General features: G+C 40.6%; 1 pseudogene; it reads left to right on the top strand.

Annotated features, from left to right (window-relative positions):
• Positions 1–913: 913 nt before the first annotated feature.
• On the top strand, positions 914–17,610 carry LOC120290577 (annotated as a pseudogene).
• The last annotated feature ends 1,702 nt before the right edge of the window (positions 17,611–19,312 follow it).

Raw genomic sequence — 19,312 nt, forward strand, 5'->3', positions numbered from 1 at the left:
TGGCCTTTATACCTTGGGTGGAGATCGTTCTATCTTTTCTTATTCCTCTTTGTTTCTTTACCGTATACACTACTCCATACACTTAACCACAAAAATCCCCTCAAAAAAATCTCCGTTCTTGAATCACTCACCCCATCACGCATCAAAATATTGGTATCACAGCTCAAGGATTAACTCATTTGAGTGATTCCTTTCTTTCTTTTGTTACAAATTCAAAATCTTGACTCTGGAGCAAGCGCACAACAAGAGGCGAGATCGTGCAATCCAAAATCTTCAACAACAAATGGAGCGAGTCCTCAATCTTCTAGAAAATCCGGCGAGACAAGGACTATCAGCAAGGCGTCCCAATGAATGAAACCGCATGACGATTCTAAATCTCGTCAAAATTCTGATGGCGATTCCGAGTCCACTGGAGACAACCGAACGATTCTGCACTCTAGCGATTCCGAATCTCCAATTCGAAGACGAAGACAGAGAGGGAGGCATAAGGAGGATGAAAGAGACATTAAAGTGGAGGTCCCTGAGTTTGACGGTAATCTTAATCCCGACGACTTTGTGGATTGGCTATACAAAATCGAACGAATTTTTGACTTGAAATCCTATTCGGATGAGAAGAAATGTAAGGTTGCTGTCCTAAAGCTGGCCAAATATGCTTCTCTATCGTGGGAGAATCTAAAGCATCAACGAGCAAGGGAAGGAAAAGGCCGAATCAAGTCTTGGGAAAAACTCAAGAAGTTGATGAAGAAGAGGTTCTTGCCCGACAACTATAAGCAAGATCTCTTCCTAAAACTAAACTCCCTAAGACAACATGGGATGAGCGTTGAAGAATACATTCGTGAGTTTGAACAACTCACAATGAGGAGTGAAGTTCCAGAAGTTCCCGAGCCAAACCATCGCTCGTTTCCTTGGCGGCATGAATCAAGAAATTCCTGATATGGTTGAACTTCAACAGTATTGCTCCTTTGAGGATGTATGCAAGTTAGCCATAAAAGTTGAAAAACAATTTAAGAGCAAGAGGTTTTCCTCCAGAACCTCAACAAAGGCGACATCCTATTTTAGGGGTGCTTCATCTAGTAAGGGTGAGAGTACGTCGACAAAAGACAACGGCAAGGGAAAGAATGTAGAGCCTTCCAAAGAAGTCCAAAAGAAGTTTGAAGGTGATGCATGGAAATGCTTTAAGTGCATTTCAAGAAGCTGACAATGAAGACCAAAATATTTCCGAATTTCATCGTGAAGAAGAAGTTGTGGAGAAAGCCTATGATGGTGAGCTGTTGATCATCCGAAGAGCATTGCATGTTGAAGTTTCTCCTAATAAACAGCAAAGGGAGAATATATTTCACACGCGTTGCACTATTAACGGAAAAGTGTGTTCGATGATCATCGATGGTGGAAGCTACACCAATGTTGCTTCGACAACTCTTGTCGACAAGCTGAAGCTTCCAACAACGAAACATTCTCAACCATACAAGCTCCAATGGCTCAATCAAGGGAATGAACTCAAGGTAACCAAACGCGTTCTTATATCATTTTTCGATTGGGAAGAACTATCGAGATGATGTTATATGTGATGTGATTCCTATGGAGGCATGCCACTTATTATTGGGTAGACCGTGGCAATTTGATATAAATGCTATGCATGATGGTCGGAAAAACACGTACTCTTTTCATAAGGAACAAAAAGGCATTACTCTTTTACCATTGAGTCCTTATTGGATACATAATAATCAACCTCGGGAGGAAAACACTTGTAAGGAAAATCTGTTCTTGAGTGAGACACGGGTTGAGAGAGCCATTAGCAAACAAAAGAATGTATTTGCTTTGCTTGTGGTCGAGAAAAAGAGTGAGATAGAGCTACCGATAAATCCAAAAATGCATTGCTTGTTGAAAGAATTTGCAGATGTGTTTCCGGAGGATTTGCCACTTGGATTACCTCCCATAAGAGGTATTTAGCATCAAATTGATTTGATGCTCGGTGCTCTGCTACCAAACACGCTAGCTTATCGATGCAATCCGGAGGATACAAAGGAGTTGCAAAGACAAGTCGGTGAACTTATTCTCAAAGGATACGTTCGAGAAAGCATGAGTCCTTGTTCTATTCCGGCTCTACTTGTGCCGAAGAAGGATGGTACATATCGCATGTGTGTTGATAGTCGGGCCATCAACAACATCACCGTTAGGTATAGGGTACCTATACCTAGACTTGATGATACGCTTGACGAATTATATGGTTCTTCTGTGTTTTCAAAGATAGATTTGCGGAGTGGTTATCATCAAATCAGAATGCGAGAAAGAGATGAATGGAAGACGGCTTTCAAAACCAAGGGAGGCCTTTATGAGTGGTTGGTTACACCATTCGGATTATCTAATGTTCCGAGTACCTTCATGAGACTTATGAATGAGGTTCTTCGTTCTTTTATAGGTTGATTTGTCGTTGTGTATTTCGATGATATTCTTGTTTATAGCAAGAACGAGGAGGAGCATATCTCTCATTTAAAACACGTCTTTAATGTTTTGAGAGAACGAAAACTATATGCTAAAATGGAGAAATGTGAGTTGTTCTCTCCAAGCATTGTGTTTCTTGGTTATGTGGTTTCCAAAGATGGAATCTCTGTTGATCAAACCAAGGTGGAAGCTATGAAGACTTGGCCAGTTCCGAAGTCCATTTCTGATGTATGAAGTTTCCGTGGACTTGTTTCTTTCTATCGACGTTTTGTCAAAAACTTTAGTACCGTCATGGCTCCTATAGCTGAATGCATGAAGAATGGTGCTTTTGAATGGACAAAGGCTGCTCAAACCGCTTTTGACATAATCAAGCAGAAACTTTGTGAGTCCCCTATTCTTGCACTTCCGGATTTTGATAAAGTATTTGAAGTTGAGTGTGATGCAAGTGGAGTTGGTATTGGTGCTGTTCTGGTTCAAGCACAAAACCATTAGCATATTTCGGCGAGAAATTATCTGATTCCAAGAGGAATTATTCAACTTATGACAAAGAGTTCTATGCCATCATCAACACTTGCAAGCAGGGAGTTCAAGGTATATATTCTTTGCAAGATGGTTTCTTTTTAAAGGAAATCAACTATGTGTGCTGAAGAGTTCTTTTTGCGAATTGCTAATTCGAGAAGCGCATGGTGGAGGATTAGCTGGTCATTTCCGTATTAACAAAACTCTTGAGGTTCTTCAAGAGCATTTCTATTGGCCAAATATGAGTGGAGATGTGCATGCTATCATCTCAAGGTGTGCAACTTCTCAAAGATCAAAAAGCCATTTCAATCAAGGTTTGTATACTCCACTTCCGGTACCATTGCAGCCCTGGGAGGATGTTAGCATGGATTTCATTGTGGCTCTACCAAGAACTGAAAGAGTAAAATATGCTGTCATGGTGGTCATCGATCGGTTTTCTAAAATGGCTCATTTTGTGGCATGTCACAAGACTAATGATGCATCTCATATTGCTGAATTATATTTCAAAGAGATTATTCGCATTCATGGAGTACCAAAGACCATTGTGTCAGATCACGATTCCATGTTCTTAATGCACTTCTGGAGGACTCTATGGAGAATGCTTGGTACAAGACTTTTATTTAGCACAGCTTGTCATCCCCAAACGGATGGCCAAATGGAGGTAACAAATCGTACTCTAATCACTCTTCTTCTTGGTATGGTGAGTAAATCCTTGAATTTGCTTACAATCGATCACCAAGTTATATTACTGGTTGATCGCCATTTAAAGTTGTGTATGGAATTAATCCTCTCACACCCATTGATTTGATTCCAATTCTGTCTAACTCTCAAGTAAGCTTTGATGGCAAGAAAAGAGTTGAATTAATGAAGAAGCTCCATGAGCAGATTCGATCCAACATTCAAAAGGCTAACGAATCTTACAAGAATAAAGCTAATGAACATCGCAAGAAGACTCAATTTCAATCGGGCGATCTTGTATGGCGTCACTTGAGGAAGGTGAGATTTCCATTTCGTCAAAAGAACAGGCTCATGCCTAGAGCTGACGGTCCCTTTAAAGTTATTCAGCGAATTGGCGACAATGGTTACAAGATTGACCTTCCGGGAGAGTTTGGAGTTTCAGCAACATTCAACGTGGGAGACCTTTCTCCTTACTTAGAGGATAAAAACCTTCTAGATTTGAGGACAAATCTCAAACAACCCCAGGAGGATAATGCGGGTGCATCCAACGTAGGTCCATCGACCAACTCAGAACCATCGATGCTTATCCAATCCAATAAAGAAGTTGGGCATTATGTTCTTCGATGGATCGTTTTGAATGAATAATGTTAAATTTCTTTTGAGTAATTTGTGGTATATCTATAGGTATCAATGGGAGGCCATTTTAGATGTCTTGTATGACCAATTGATGAAGTTTCAGGAGGATTATTTTCTGGTCAAGGGAGGAGCTCGAACTCTGGAAAGGCTAAAGGTTCACGAATGCGGTTCAAGAATATTGAAAGCCAAAGGTTCAAGAACACGGAAAGCTAACAGTTCGAGAATGTGGAAGGCCGACGATTAAAGGCATTTAGTTCCCATGTTAACAATGGCTTTTTATTAAGTTCCTAGGTGTTTTTATTTTATGTAACTGAAGAGTCGAACGTTTAAGTTGCTAGGTCATTAAAATTTGTTTTTAATATTTCCTAATGCTGAAATCCTCCTATAAATAGAGGAAACTATCCAATGTAGGGGAGATACGAATTTCATGAATGAAAATGGTTAGATTTTGTCTGCTTGAGTGAACTCCTTTGGAGATTGGATAACTCCTTTCGGTTTCTTTATCCTTGGAGCATAGATCACTCCTTGGTGGTGAGCCAAGAAGCCCTCTATCCTTGGCTGGTGGAATCTTTAGGTGTTGGTGGTGAGCTTCTCTTATCCCGAAGTGCTTTGTCCTTGGCTGGTGGAAGCTTTAGGCCTTGGTGGTGAGCTTCTCTTATCCCGAAGTGCTTTGTCCTTGGCTGGTGGAAGCTTTAGGCCTTGGTGGTGAGAGCTTTGTAGATCTCGATCCTCATCCTCGGTTGGTGGCGTGGCCTTTATACCTTGGGAGGAGATTGTTCTATCTTTTCTTATTCCTCTTTGTTTATTTACCGTACACACTAGTCCATAGACTTAACCACAAAAATCCCTTCAAAAACGTTCCAGAGGAACCGCCATCTAAGGACCTGAAAATATTGAGCCCACAATAGGGTGAGCTGTTGATCATCCGAAGAGCCTTGCATGTTGAAGTTTCTCCAAATAAAGAGCAAAGGGAGAATATATTTCACACGCGTTGCACTATTAATGAAAAGGTGTGTTCGGTGATCATCGATGGTGGGAGCTGCACCAATGTTGCTTCGACAACTCTTGTCGACAAGTTGAAGCTTCCAACAACGAAACATCCTCAACCATACAAGCTCCAATGGCTCAATCAAGGGAATGAACTCAAGGTAACCAAACGCATTCTTATAGCATATTCGATTGGGCAGAACTATCAAGATGAGGTTGTGTGCGATGTGATTCCTATGGAGGCATGCCACTTGTTATTGGGTAGACCGTGGCAATTTGATATAAATGCTATGCATGATGGTCGGAAAAACACATACTCTTCTCATAAGGAACAAAAATGCATTACTCTTTTACCATTGAGTCCTTATTCGATACATAATAATCAACCTAGGGAGGGAAACACTTGTAAGGAAAATATGTTTTTGAGTGAGACACGGGTTGAGAGAGCCATTAGCAAACAAAAGAATGTTTTTGCTTTGCTTGTGGTCGAGAAAAAGGTGAGATAGAGCGACCCATACATCCAAAATTGCATTGCTTGTTGAAAGAATTTGCAGATGTGTTTCCGGAGGATTTGCCACTTGGATAAGAGGTATTGAGCATCAAATTGATTTGATCCCCGGTGCTCCGCTACCAAACAAGCCAGCTTATCGATGCAATCTGCAGGATACAAAGGAGTTGCATAGACAAGTCGATGAACTTATCCTCAAAGGATACGTTCGAGAAAGCATGAGTCCTTGTTCTGTTCCGGCTCTACTTGTAACTAAGAAGGATGGTACATATCGAATGTGTGTTGATAGTCGGGCCATCAACAACATCACCATTAAGTATAGGTACCCTATACCTAGACTTGATGATATGCTTGACGAATTATATGGTTCTTCTGTGTTTTCAAAAATAGATTTGCGGAGTGGTTATCATCAAATCAGAATGCGAGAAGGTAATGAATGGAAGACGGCTTTCAAAACCAAGGGAGGCCTTTATGAGTGGTTGGTTATGCCATTTGGATTATCTAATGCTCCGAGTACCTTCATGAGACTTATGAACGAGGTTCTTCGTTCTTTTATTGGTCGATTTGTCGTTGTTTATTTCGATGATATTCTTGTTTATAGCAAGAACGAGGAGGAGCATATCTCTCATTTAAAACAGGTCTTTAATGTTTTGAGAGAACGAAAACTATATGCTAAAATGGAGAAATGTGAGTTCTTCTCTCCAAGCTATGAAGACTTGGATCAAACCAGGTCTAAGTCCATTTCTTTCTGATGTAAGACGCTTTCATGGACTTGTTTCTTTCTATCGATGTTTTGTCAAAAACTTTAGTACCGTCATGGCTCCTATAACTAACTGCCTGAAGAATGGTGCTTTTCAATGGACAAAGGCTGCTCAAAACGCTTTTCACATAATCAAGCAGAAACTTTGTGAGGCCCGTATTCTTGCACTTCCTGATTTTCATAAAGTATTTGAAGTTGAGTGTGATGCAAGTGGAGTTGGTATTGGTGTTGTTCTAGTGCAAACCATTGGCATATTTCAGCGAGAAATTATCTGATTCCAAGAGGAATTATTCAACTTATGACAAAGAGTTCTATGCCATTGTTCGAGCTCTTGATCATTGGAGTCATTATTTCAGGCCAAAGCAATTTGTCCTTCATTCTGATCATGAGGCGCTTAAGTTTATTACTGGCCAACGCAAACTTAATTCGAGACATGCAAAATGGGTAGAATTTCTTCAATCCTTTTCTTTCGTCTCAAGATATAAACCGGGGCACACTAATTTTGTAGCAGATGCTTTACCGAGAAGATATTCTATGCTTGCGGTTTTGGACTCTAGGATTCTCGGATTTCAATCAATGAAAGAACTTTATTCTGAAGATGCGGAATTCTCCTCTATCATCAACAATTGCAAGCAGGGAGTTCAAGGTATATATTCTTTGCAAGATGGGTTTCTTTTAAAGGAAATCAATTATGTGTGCCGAAGAGTTCTTTTCGCGAATTGTTGATTCGAGAAGCGCATGGTGGAGGATTGGCTGGTCATTTTGGTATTAACAAAACTCTTGAGGTTCTTCAAGAGCATTTCTATTGGCCAAAGATGAGTGGAGATGTGCATACTATCATCTCAAGGTGTGCAACTTCTCAAAGATCAAAAAGCCATTTCCATCAAGGTTTGTATACTCCACTTCCGGTACCATTGCAGCCCTGGGAAGATGTTAGCATGGATTTCATCGTGGCTCTACCAAGAACTCAAAGAGGAAAAGAGGCTATCATGGTGGTCGTCAATCGGTTCTCTAAAATGGCTCATTTCGTGCCATGTCACAAGACCAATGATGCATCTCATATTGCTGAATTATATTTCAAAGAGATTATCCGCATTCATGGAGTACCAAAGACCATTGTGTCGGATCGTGATTCCAAGTTCTTAAGCCACTTTTGGAGGACTCTATGGAGAATGCTTGGTACAAGACTCTTATTCACCACAGCTTGTCATCCCCAAACGGATGGCCAAACGGAGGTAACAAATCGTACTCTAACCACTCTTCTTCGTGGTATGGTGAGTAAATCATTGAAAGATTGGAATTTAAAGCTTGCGCATGCTGAATTTGCTTACAATCGATCACCAAGTTATACTACTGGTCGATCGCCATCTGAAGTTGTGTATGGATTTAATCCTCTCACACCCATTGATTTGATTCCAATTCCGTCTAACTCTCAAGTGAGCTTTGATGGCAAGAAAAGAGCTGAATCAATGAAGAAGCTCCATGAGCAGATTCGATCCAACATTGAAAAGGCCAACGAATCTTACAAGAAGAAAGCTAATCAACATCGCAAGAAGACTCAATTTCAACCGGGCGATCTTGTATGGCTTCACTTGAGGAAGGAGAGATTTCCATTTCGTCGAAAGAACAAGCTCATGCCTAGAGCTGACGGTCCATTTAAAGTTATTCAACGAATTGGTGACAATGCTTACAAGATTGACCTTCCAGGAGAGTTTGCAGTTTCGACAACCTTCAACGTGGGAGACCTTTCTCCTTACTTGGAGGATGAAAACCTTCTAGATTTGAGGACAAATCTCAAACAACCTGGGGACGATGATGCGGGAGCATCCAACGTAGCTCCATGGACCAACTCGGAACCATCGATGCTTATCCAAGCCAATAAAGAAGTTTTGCATTATGTGCTTCGATGGATCATTTTGAATGAATAATGTTAATTACTTTGTGGTATATCAATAGGTATCATTGGGATGCCATTTTAGATGTCCTGTATGACCAATTGAAGAAGCTTTAGAAGGATTATTCTGTGGTCAAGGGAAGAGCTCGAATTTTGGGAAGGCTAGAGGTTCACGGAAAGCTAACGGTTCGAGAATGTGGAAGGCCGAAGATTAAATGGCATTTAGTTCCCGTGATAGTAAAGGCTTTTTATTATGGCATTTAGTTCCCGTGATAGTAAAGGCTTTTTATTAAGTTCCTAGCCGTTTTTATGCAGTCCAAGAGTCGAACATTTCAGTTTCTAGGCTATTAAGGTCTGTTTTTAATATGTATTAAGGTTAAAATGCTCCTATAAAGAGGGGAAAACTATCCAATGTAGGAGATACGAATTTCATGAATGAAAATGGTGAGATTTCCTCTTCTTGAGTGAACTCCTTTGGAGAGTGGATAACTCCTTTCGGTTTCTTTATCCTTGGAGCGTAGATCACTCCTTGGTGGTGAGCCCAGAAGCCCTTTATCCTTGGTTGGTGGAATCTTTAGGCCTTGGTGGTGAGCTTCTCCTATCCCGAAGTGCTTTATCCTTGGCTGGTGGAAGCTTTAGGCCTTGGTGGTGAGCTTCGTAGATCTCCATCCACATCCTCGATTGGTGGCGTGGCCTTTATACCTTGGGAGGAGATCGTTCTATCTTTTCTTATTCCTCTTTGTTTCTTTACCGTACACACTAGTCCATAGACTTAACCACAAAAATCCCTTCAAAAAAATCTCCGTTCTTGAATAGCCCGTGGTCGACCAAAACGTTCCAGAGGAACCGCCATCTAAGGACCTGAAAATATTGAGCCCACAATAGGGTGAGACAATGTTTCAGCAAGTTCACTCCCTAAACTCCGACTAGGAAGGAAATACCACTAAAGGCAGTCTATACACACAAAACAGAAGAATTACCTTGCCTCAATTCCCTCCTGCATGTTAGTACCATTCACATACTCAATCAATCAATCAATTAATTCAATCAATACAATCGATCCATCAATCAATCAATACAATCGATCAATCAATCCATCAATGCAATTGATCAATCAATCCGTCAATCCATCAATGCAATCCATCAATCAATTCGGGGGTCCTAATTTTAAGGCCAAATCGTTATGACACATCCCATACCATGCTACACAATTTTATCCCACAATCCGACACTTCAATCTCAATCGAACACACGTTCCAACTTGATTATTGTCTACACAGGCACAATACACTACGCACATTGGTCTTCTGGTGTAGCTAGGCTTTTGTCTCACTCCTTTGAGCATGGCAACATCTACTGAAGCATATCGGGGACAACATCCCCGAAGGAGCATCTGTGACACCCCGAACCCTTCAAGGGTCGCCACAGGCACCAACGTTACACCTTAATACCTCTCTCTAGAAGAAGCGTCGTAATTCATAGACATTTTTTTTTTAAAAAAACGGTCCCAGCGTGACTCATTAGCGGAAGCAAAATAAAACATTACCATCTCTCCCCCTACCAACCATGATACAAATACACACCACTAATCACCATGATTAATAGACAAGCCACGACACTTTATTTACATATATTTTCAAGATGGGATTTCTTTGGGTCGATACATCAAAAGGAAAAGCCAGGACTCAGCCATGTCCGGCTTAAAACCCCAAAAAGAACCCTTGACTCGTTACAACTCATGTGCAACAATCCCCATCATCAGTGTCGGCTAACTATCCCCAAAAATCCAGCTCCTACTTGTCACGCACGGGCCCTCACACCCAACCCGGTGCATCAAGCGGTGACGGCAGCAACATCTCTCGCATCACCCCATCGCGACGAATGTGGACGGAGATGAACTCCTAGACAACCGGGCCCCCAGCCAAGCCTACGTTGTACATGACTAAACAGCACACTCGAATATACGTCAATCCAGGAACAGAAGGACAGCCAAACTCCTTGCACTCGACCTCGACATCGGATGGTAGACCGTAAAACACACCCCGCGTGACGACAGGGAGCGGCATGCTGCTAATTTGAAATGTTGGTCCCCAAAAGGGGTGAGTACAACCACTCAGCAGGTAAAGGAATCCAATAGCCACTCAAAGCTTCATACAAATCATACATGCATTCCAAGCATTACTTGCCTTGAAGCCATGCATATACTATCATGCATCGTCATCACAATCATAACACTTACATGCATACCATCATGTCATACTCGTGTCATCGTCATCATGACATCATCATATCATATCATATATGCATATCATCATCATCATCCTCACCATCATCATATCATGTCATATGTGCATATCATCATCATCATCATGTCGTATCATATCATATGTGCACATCATCATCATATCATGCATATCATCATGCCATAGGTGATCATCATCATATCATATCATGCATGGTTCAATTTTCCACTTTTTAACTTTCCATTCGATCACCACATCACCCTTCCTCGGATCACCAATTTCATCTCATATTATACACTCGCGCCTCATCCTGGCATCGCGAGAAAAACCTCCGGCATTCAGCCATTCCAGGCCATCGGGCATCCGGCCCCCCACATTCCGAGCATCTCGCATCCCAACTGGCATCACGAGGCATCCCCTCGGGCAAAGACCTCCGAGGCTTCCGGCATTTACACTCCCTGGCCGGGCATCCCGAAACTCCTAGGGCCATCCGGCAATGTATCTCTATACATTTCGGGCATTATCATCCGCCACAGCAATCTCCTCATTTAACATTATTCATGTTCACCAATTTCGGTCTCAATTTAACATGGCATATGATGTGATGGCAAACAAAGTCATTATTCAGCATGGAATTCATACATGCATCTCAATTTATTGTCATGCATACATCAAGACCTCATCATACATGCTACATGATACAATTATTTATGAAATAAAATTTAATGGAATTTTTGCCAATTAAAATAATCCATTTATCATGCCCTTTTTACATTTATTTAAATTCCAGCTTGTGCCACTTTTAAAAATATTAAATTTAATATCTAGATAATTATCAAAATCATAGAAATTAAGGCAAGTGATAATCAAGACAATAGGATAATGATTTCATGCAAAATACATGGCCAAAATAGAATTCCACACAATTCCATAATTCACACAAAATAGCATGAAATTTTCGGATGAAATCAGAATGCACAGTTTCCGAAATAATTTGATTAAAATATCCATATGACCTCCAAAACTTATGAAATTTTATTGAGTTATAGCCAAGACACTAAAGTACATTTTTCATGAAGACTTCTAAGCCAAATTATTTTTATATTAATTTCTACAGTCTCACGAAGCTTCTGGATCCAACACCGAAACGTCCAGTACATGCTTCTCCGAAATACTGAGTTTTCACCTACCTATCCTTCTTCGTTTCCTCTGAAATTTGGATATGTTTTACATCAAGATTTTTCTACAAGTTTCATGAAGAGATCTAAGTCAAAAATCCAGAGTATAGTCGTCGTTTAGGTCCATGAAGTCTCGGGTGTCCTGTACTACATCTCCAGAATTACCGTCTCCAAGATTCAGTCGATTTACTAGGTTATACTTGTTCATTTTGCTTCAAATTTGAGTATGTTGTATTTTAAGATGTTCCCTACAACTTTCATGAAGAAATTGAAGAGATATTCTTAGCACAACTCAACATGCAACCACAAATCCATCAAAAGGTCAGTGAAATCGTTCCAGATCTGAGGTCTCCGTAGGATGAGAGTTTAACCCCTTAAATCTCCATAATTTTCCACCAAATTTTAGTATGCTGTATTTTAAGACGTTAGCTAAAACTTTCATGAAGATATCGAAGCCAAAATCGAACTCAAAACATACATACGAGCTCTTATAAAGTTCTGACTCAGGCGGTTCAAGCGAAAACAGCAACACCAGTCAAGAACAAGTCATCCAAGCTTTGGTTTCCCCCTCCTAATCACCCAAAATTCGACTTTTCTACAACATACATGTAACACACACACATGCAAGAGCAGCAAGAGGACCCCAACTTGCCTCTAGACCGAACGGATGACGGCACACGGCGGCGAACACGGCGGCACACGGCAGCAAACAGCGACAACTCCTTCCTCTCCCTCTCGGCTTCTCCTCTCTCGGCCACTCTCACAAAGTTTCTCTCCCTTGGCCAAACAAAGCAACCGGCCACTCTCTCTCCTCTTCTTCCCTTTTATTTCCCTTTAAACTTCATCATTTGCAATCATTAGATTGCCTTTCAATTGGCCAATGCATGAGCTCCTTCTTGCCACTTGGCAAAGCTCATGCATGGGCTTGGGCCTTCTTCTCTTGGGCCTCCTCTTGGGCCGGTCGACAGCCCCCTTTCGTGGGCCTAATTGGGCCGACTAGCTTGGCCCACTAAAGCTTAGGCCAATGGGCCTAAGGCCCAACCTAATTAAATTTTAAATTTTCCTTTTTATAATTTCTTCTATGAATTTTAAATTTTAAATTCCACATGGCCAAAGTCTTGTGACATTTTATTTATAGGAATTTGATTCATAAGGTGCATGGCCAAGCATAGATTATTATCATTAATCTATCTAATTTAAAATCTCATAAACACAAGCACAAATCACCTAATCTTAAAAAGAGACTAATGGCTAAAGCATAAACCATAGGAAATTTCATTACCTAATTAGAGGCTTTAACACACCTTATAACTAGATTTTGAATTTTTGGGATGCCACAGCATCACTCCAGAATATACTGCGATCGGCATCCGTTGTTCTGGGGCATCACATATAGGGGCAACGTCCTACCGATGCACATCGGGGACAAGTTCACTTAGCCATCACACGATCAATCAATTCCGACCAAGGACATTGTGCTTTGTACTCAAATGCGTCAATTAAAATAATGACTTGGCCTAATTTCTTCGTATTAAAAACACCCGATAAAATAATCATGTGTGGGTACACGGTCAATTTGAGCTAGAAAAATTGATATCATCCATTTTAAAATCCCACTGTTAAATATAGTTTTTAAAACCATTTTTGATGTCAAAACCTGACATCCGGGATTTTCTAATTAAATATCAAAATTTCACCATTTTGGAATAAAAAAACCAAAATTCCAATCACCACTTAATTTGTACAAATTAACTCTGAATTGTATAAACTAAGCACATCATTACAATCAGAATGAAATTCCGGTCACTGGCTATCTCGGTATAATTTCTGGAAAATATAAAGTAATTAAATAAATACAAAAAAATTAAATAATGCAATTTAAATACAATAAAAACCAACTCGGGCCATAAATGCTAATCTAACCACCTAAACGAGCTTAGAAAATTTCCAAACCTATTTAGATAAATAGTACAATCTATCCAGCCCTTAATATAATCTATTCTAATTACCTAACATGCATAATTAAGTGATTAAATCACTAACCTAAACTTACTTACCACCTAGTCCACACTTAGCCTAAACTAATTATCCATTAAGAGACATTAACTTCATAAGCAGAGTTTAACAAGTAAACACATTGGTTTAGAAGGCTGGTGATCCACGGCAACGGTGACGTGGAGGTAGCAATAAACAAACCTACGGTGACACCAGCGGAGGTCTAGATGGGCCTTAAAACAAGCTTAGAAGTTCTAGGGTGCTTGCTGGCCTTCGATCTCTGTCCAAGGACCGAAGGGTTGGGCTAAGTGGTTGGTTGCTAGAATGGGCCAAGCGATGGTGGTAGAGGCTGCAGCGGCTCCAGGCAAGCGACGGCGGTGGCTGGACAGCAATGGATGGCAACCAGGCGATCTTGACGTCAACCAAGGCACGTGGGGAACAGCAAGAAGGCGCAGGATGAGCACGTGAGCTCAAGGGACATGCGAACGGCTCATGGGCGACGTGCGACAAGCAAACGAGTATCGAGGGGGCTCCGACGACTACTGCTGGCTCTTGGATGGCTTTCTCTGTATTTTCTAGCTCTCAAACTCTCTAACAATGGAGAAAGTGATCTAAGGAAGAAGAAGAAGAAGAAGAAGTTGTTGAAGAAGGAGGGGGCCACCAAAATATCAAGAACACTCATCACACAAGCCCACCACCCTGGCTGTCATCCTCAGCCCTTTGTGTGACATCCTTAAAATTCACTTTTGATTTCGATGGGATAAGTCGAGCCTTTCATCAACACGCCTATAATTCTTTTCTTTGAGTTGGCCACTCACGAGATAACTAGCCTATCAGATGAAGCCGTAAGGGAATTTCACGCAGTAGACTTGAGAATTCGACCAAGAATCGACTATTCGACCTTGTTAATCTACAAGGGTCATTACGGCACAGTCAAAAATCTCTCAGAAATCGAGATAGATCGATTCGACCGAGATAGGTGATCAAAGTGTGTGTGATTTTACTATATTGCAAAATTCTCATCGATCGGCATTAGATCGATTTTTTTGTCATTTTGGTACCTTGTGCTTGTATATAAAACTTTGAGATTTTCACAACCACCAAGAGTCACCAATGTGTTGAAGAGGTGCATTGTGGCTCGAAGAAAATCAACCGCTGGTCAATTACTCTAAAAATCCCTAAAAACTACCCGGTTGGTTAGGTCACACTAAAATCGAGTCCGATTGAAATTAACGTCCAGTTGAAATTAATAGCGAATTTGAACTCAATTCCAAAAATTGAAAGTTCAGTCATGTCACGAGTTATTTTAGGAATGTCGACTCATCTTTCGAGGAATTTTCGGTGAGTTCGGGATTTTTATAGAGAATCAATTCGGACGAAAAACGAATGGAAATTCGGGTTGGCCAAATTGAAGGGATTTTTGGCCTCTTGTGTGAGTTACTCGGTGAAAGGAAATTATGTGGGCTTTTTCTTCAACAAAATTGTACATCAATCAAAGAGATTTGTTAAGAAATCGGATTCCGGGAAAAATGAAATAGAATTTGGATTTGAGGGAAATTCATAGGCCTGAGAGGCTGTCACATTTTGATCATTATTTGGACTTCAATTCAGACAAGTTAGTGTGGAATTTGGCCTTGGATGACCAATTGATAATGTTGTATGAAATTGAGCTAAAAATATTTGTGTTTTAATTATCTTTTTCCTCCCCTCCACTAGACCCCCTCACGCCCACGTCACTCCCCTCTCATTCTAACGCACGGCTCCCTCTCTCTCACATTTCCCCCAGCCGATAGTTCCCTACAAGCTTGGTCTTTCTTTTACTTTATTTCTTTGACTTTCAATCATCCTTATCTCTCCATTTCTCGCACGTTTTCCCCCCTCCAATCGGTGCCTCTCTCTCTCTCTCTCGCATGCCTACTTCCCTCTCTTTGTGCGCTAGCAAATCTACCGACGCCATTAGCTGATTCCCTCTTCATTGCCTGCTGCCACACATCACCAACGTCACCACCCTTGGTCAACATCGTAGCTCCCATTTTCCTTCTCCTTCGCATGATTTTTGCTCCACCAAATCAGCGTCGTTCAACCTCTGTTCATTTCCCTGCAGCAACTCTCGAAGTCAGCCCACCGTCCCACTATTTTTCACCCGTCTTCTCTGCTGGATCATGCAACTCATGCACGTCCAACCCATCCCGCGTCCACCACCGATCAGCCACGCCAAAGTCCGCTCAACCCAACCTTACCCAACCGAGTCGAGGCTAGCCCTCTTGAAGCCGCCACCAGCAAGACCCGCAGCGTAGAAGCAGAAACTCAGCTTAACTGTGAGCTTTGTGGGGTCAATTTCAACCTCGGTTTGGCCTCCTTTATCAGCGGCCGTCGCGTCGCCATTGCCGTCACCGTCACCATGAAAAGGTTTTCGCTTTAATCCAGTGAGTTTACTCTCTAATCTCTGCTTAGGAAGTTAACTATGCTTAAGAGTTTATTAGTTTAAATTAAGTATGATTTAGGTGGTTAGTTAGAATATATTAGCAATTTAATTCATGGTTATTGCATGTTAGATGGTTAGAGTAGTGCAATTAGCAACTAGATAAGCTCTAGTATTTATCGAGATAGGTTCGGAAATTTTTTGGACCCGTCTCGGCTTTTAATTAGGCTTTTCCGGCCTATGTGTGCATTTTTGCTATTTATTGGTATTTATTAATTAATTTTCGTAATTATTTAATTAATTATTATTTTCTGGAAATTAGACCGCGATAGCCAGTGATCAGAATTTTGTGCTGAGTTCAATGTTGTGATTGGTTTATCTAATTGAGTGTCAATTCGTGCAATTTGAGTGTAAATTGTAATTTTTGGGTATTTATCCCAAAATTTATTAATTTCAGTATTTAATTAGAAAATCACCGGGCGTCGGTTTATAGTGCCAAAAATATTTTTATCGACTATATAATTAGTGGGAGTTTATGAGGTAAAGATATTATATTTTTGGCAAAAGCCGACCGTGTATTCACACGCGATTATTTTTATCGAGTATCATAACAGTGGTAAAATTATTAGTTTGGTAGAGTGGTATACTATATCAACTTAAGGGCTTTGATATATTAGCTTAGAGTGAGTAGTATACCCTAAGTATCACATAGCTTCGGTGAGCAATTAAGTATCGCACAGTTTCAGTGAGCAATTAAGTATCGCACAGCTTCAATGAGCAATAAGTATCGCACAGCTTCAGTGAGCAATTAATCGTATACTATATTAGCCTGAGGGCTTCGATATATCAACTTAAGGTGAGCAATATACGTTGTTATCAGCTTTTGGTGAGCATTTCTATTTATACGTAGCTTAGGGTGAGCAATCTTTGATGTGATCGGACTTTATAGATAGTATTAAATGGATTAACTAGGAGATGATCTTGATGACATAGAATCGACTAGGTCGATTAATCGATGATTCGATCTAATTTGATGCCTTGATGCGTTGAAATGATTGGTTGAATATGCAAATTGTACTGACTTGCAGGAAGGAATGGAGGCAAAGGTAAGAACTCGACTCGTGCTTGTACTTAGGCAGCCCTTGGGGCGTATTTTCTTTCTAGTCGGAATTTAGGGGGTGAACTTACTAAGACGTCGTCTCACCCCGATGTGGAATAACATTTTCAGGTCCCTAGGGCGAAGAACCCGAAGTTCGAGGCGGAAGGGTCAGGAGCATGGGTAGCTCAGAAGTTCTTCTTGGAGATAGACCTCCTGTATTTAGACCCTAAAGTTGGCCGATGTTTGTAAACCAAATTGTGGTTTTTCTGTCATTGGATTGATTTGAAATTTGTTGTCATACTTTTTTATCCCATGTATGTTTCTGTCAAAGGATTAAATTATTCACTTCCGCATGCGCATTAAAATGAATGAGTCGGCGATGCGTCTTGGGACGTCGCAATTTAATCGACCACTGAGGGATGGGCACATGCTCAAAGGATTGAGACGTGACATTTTGCAGCCTTCAAGCTTCCTTAGCAAGCTTCCCAAATGGTCCATAAGGTTGTCTCTCCCTCGGCCTACGAATTTTGGACCATTTCCCTCCAAATTGATTTAATTCCCCTTCAAAACTTCTCCAATTGAGCTTAATTTGGTGTCCATAAATTCAGCCAGGGTACCCTCATCCATCTCATGATTTTTCATCATCAATTGAACCAACTTGATCCTAAAAATGCAACAAAAAACGGCCCTCTAATTTTCCTGATCCAAAATTACCCTACTTTGATTTTTCACCAAAATCTCAAGTTTGCAGAAAAATCTTCGGATGATGAGTCAACGTTCCTAAAATGAACCGTGAATGACAAAACTTTCAATTTTTGTCGGGTTTAAATTCGCAGTTAATTTCAACTGGGCATGATTTTAGCGTGACCTAGTCTACATAATAGCTTTTAGGAATTTTTAGTGCAATTGACCCATAGTCGATTATTTTCGAGCCACATTGTGCATCTTCGACACATTGGTAATTCTCGGTTATTTTTTTTTTTTTGGTGAAAGGTAATAAATAATTCTCGGTTATTGTGACAATCTCGAGGTTTTAAATACGGGCACAGGATATAGAAATGACAGAAAAATCAATATAGTGCCGTTAGACGAGAATTTCACAATAAGGTAGAATCACCCACATTCTAATCACATACCTCAGTCGAACCGACCTATCTTTGGTCTCTGATTGATTTTGACAGTGCCGTATTGACCCTTACAAATTAGCACGGTTGAGCAGTCGATTCCTAGTTGAATTCTCAAGTCTATTGCGTTAAAATCCAGTAATGGCTTCACCAGATAGATTAGTTATCTTATGAGTGATCAGCTCAGAGAAAAGAACTATAGGCGCGTCGATGAAAAGTCCAACTCATTCAATTGAAAATAGAAGCAGAAATTCAGGTTGTCATAAGGCCTTTTTGGCTTCAATCCTATAGTATCCTTTAGAAAAGTCAATACAAGTTTCTTATAATCATGAACCACATCAACCTCCCATAAGCGATTCAACACTATTTGCTATTCAAACGGAAGAGTGTTAATTAAGGATTGCACAATCTCAAAAGCTGGCATGAGATAACTCTTTTAGATGACTCTTTATATTATCTTATTGACCTTGAGGACATATTCAATTATATTACCACTTTCTCATCGATAATTAGCCAACTCAATTAGCATCCTTGCAAGTCTTGCCTTTTGTTCTTCTGACCATGTGCGAATAGGTGTACGTATACAATGGGGAGGTTTGCAATAAATGCAAAACAAAAAAGGATTACTCATAATCCATAGTGATATAATTGAAAAACGCATTCTCTGTTTTTTATTTCAACAATCAATGGCCGATCAACTGTCAATGGATGACTGGGTTGGGTCAATGGGTCAATGGGTAACGGGTCGGTCCCACCGGGTTGGGTTGGACCAACCGACCTATCGCTCAGGATGATGTCATCGTGACGTTAGCCGCATGTGCCCCGCA

This window comes from Eucalyptus grandis, chromosome 2 (genome assembly GCF_016545825.1).
Source record: "Eucalyptus grandis isolate ANBG69807.140 chromosome 2, ASM1654582v1, whole genome shotgun sequence".
Classification (NCBI taxonomy): domain Eukaryota; kingdom Viridiplantae; phylum Streptophyta; class Magnoliopsida; order Myrtales; family Myrtaceae; genus Eucalyptus; species Eucalyptus grandis.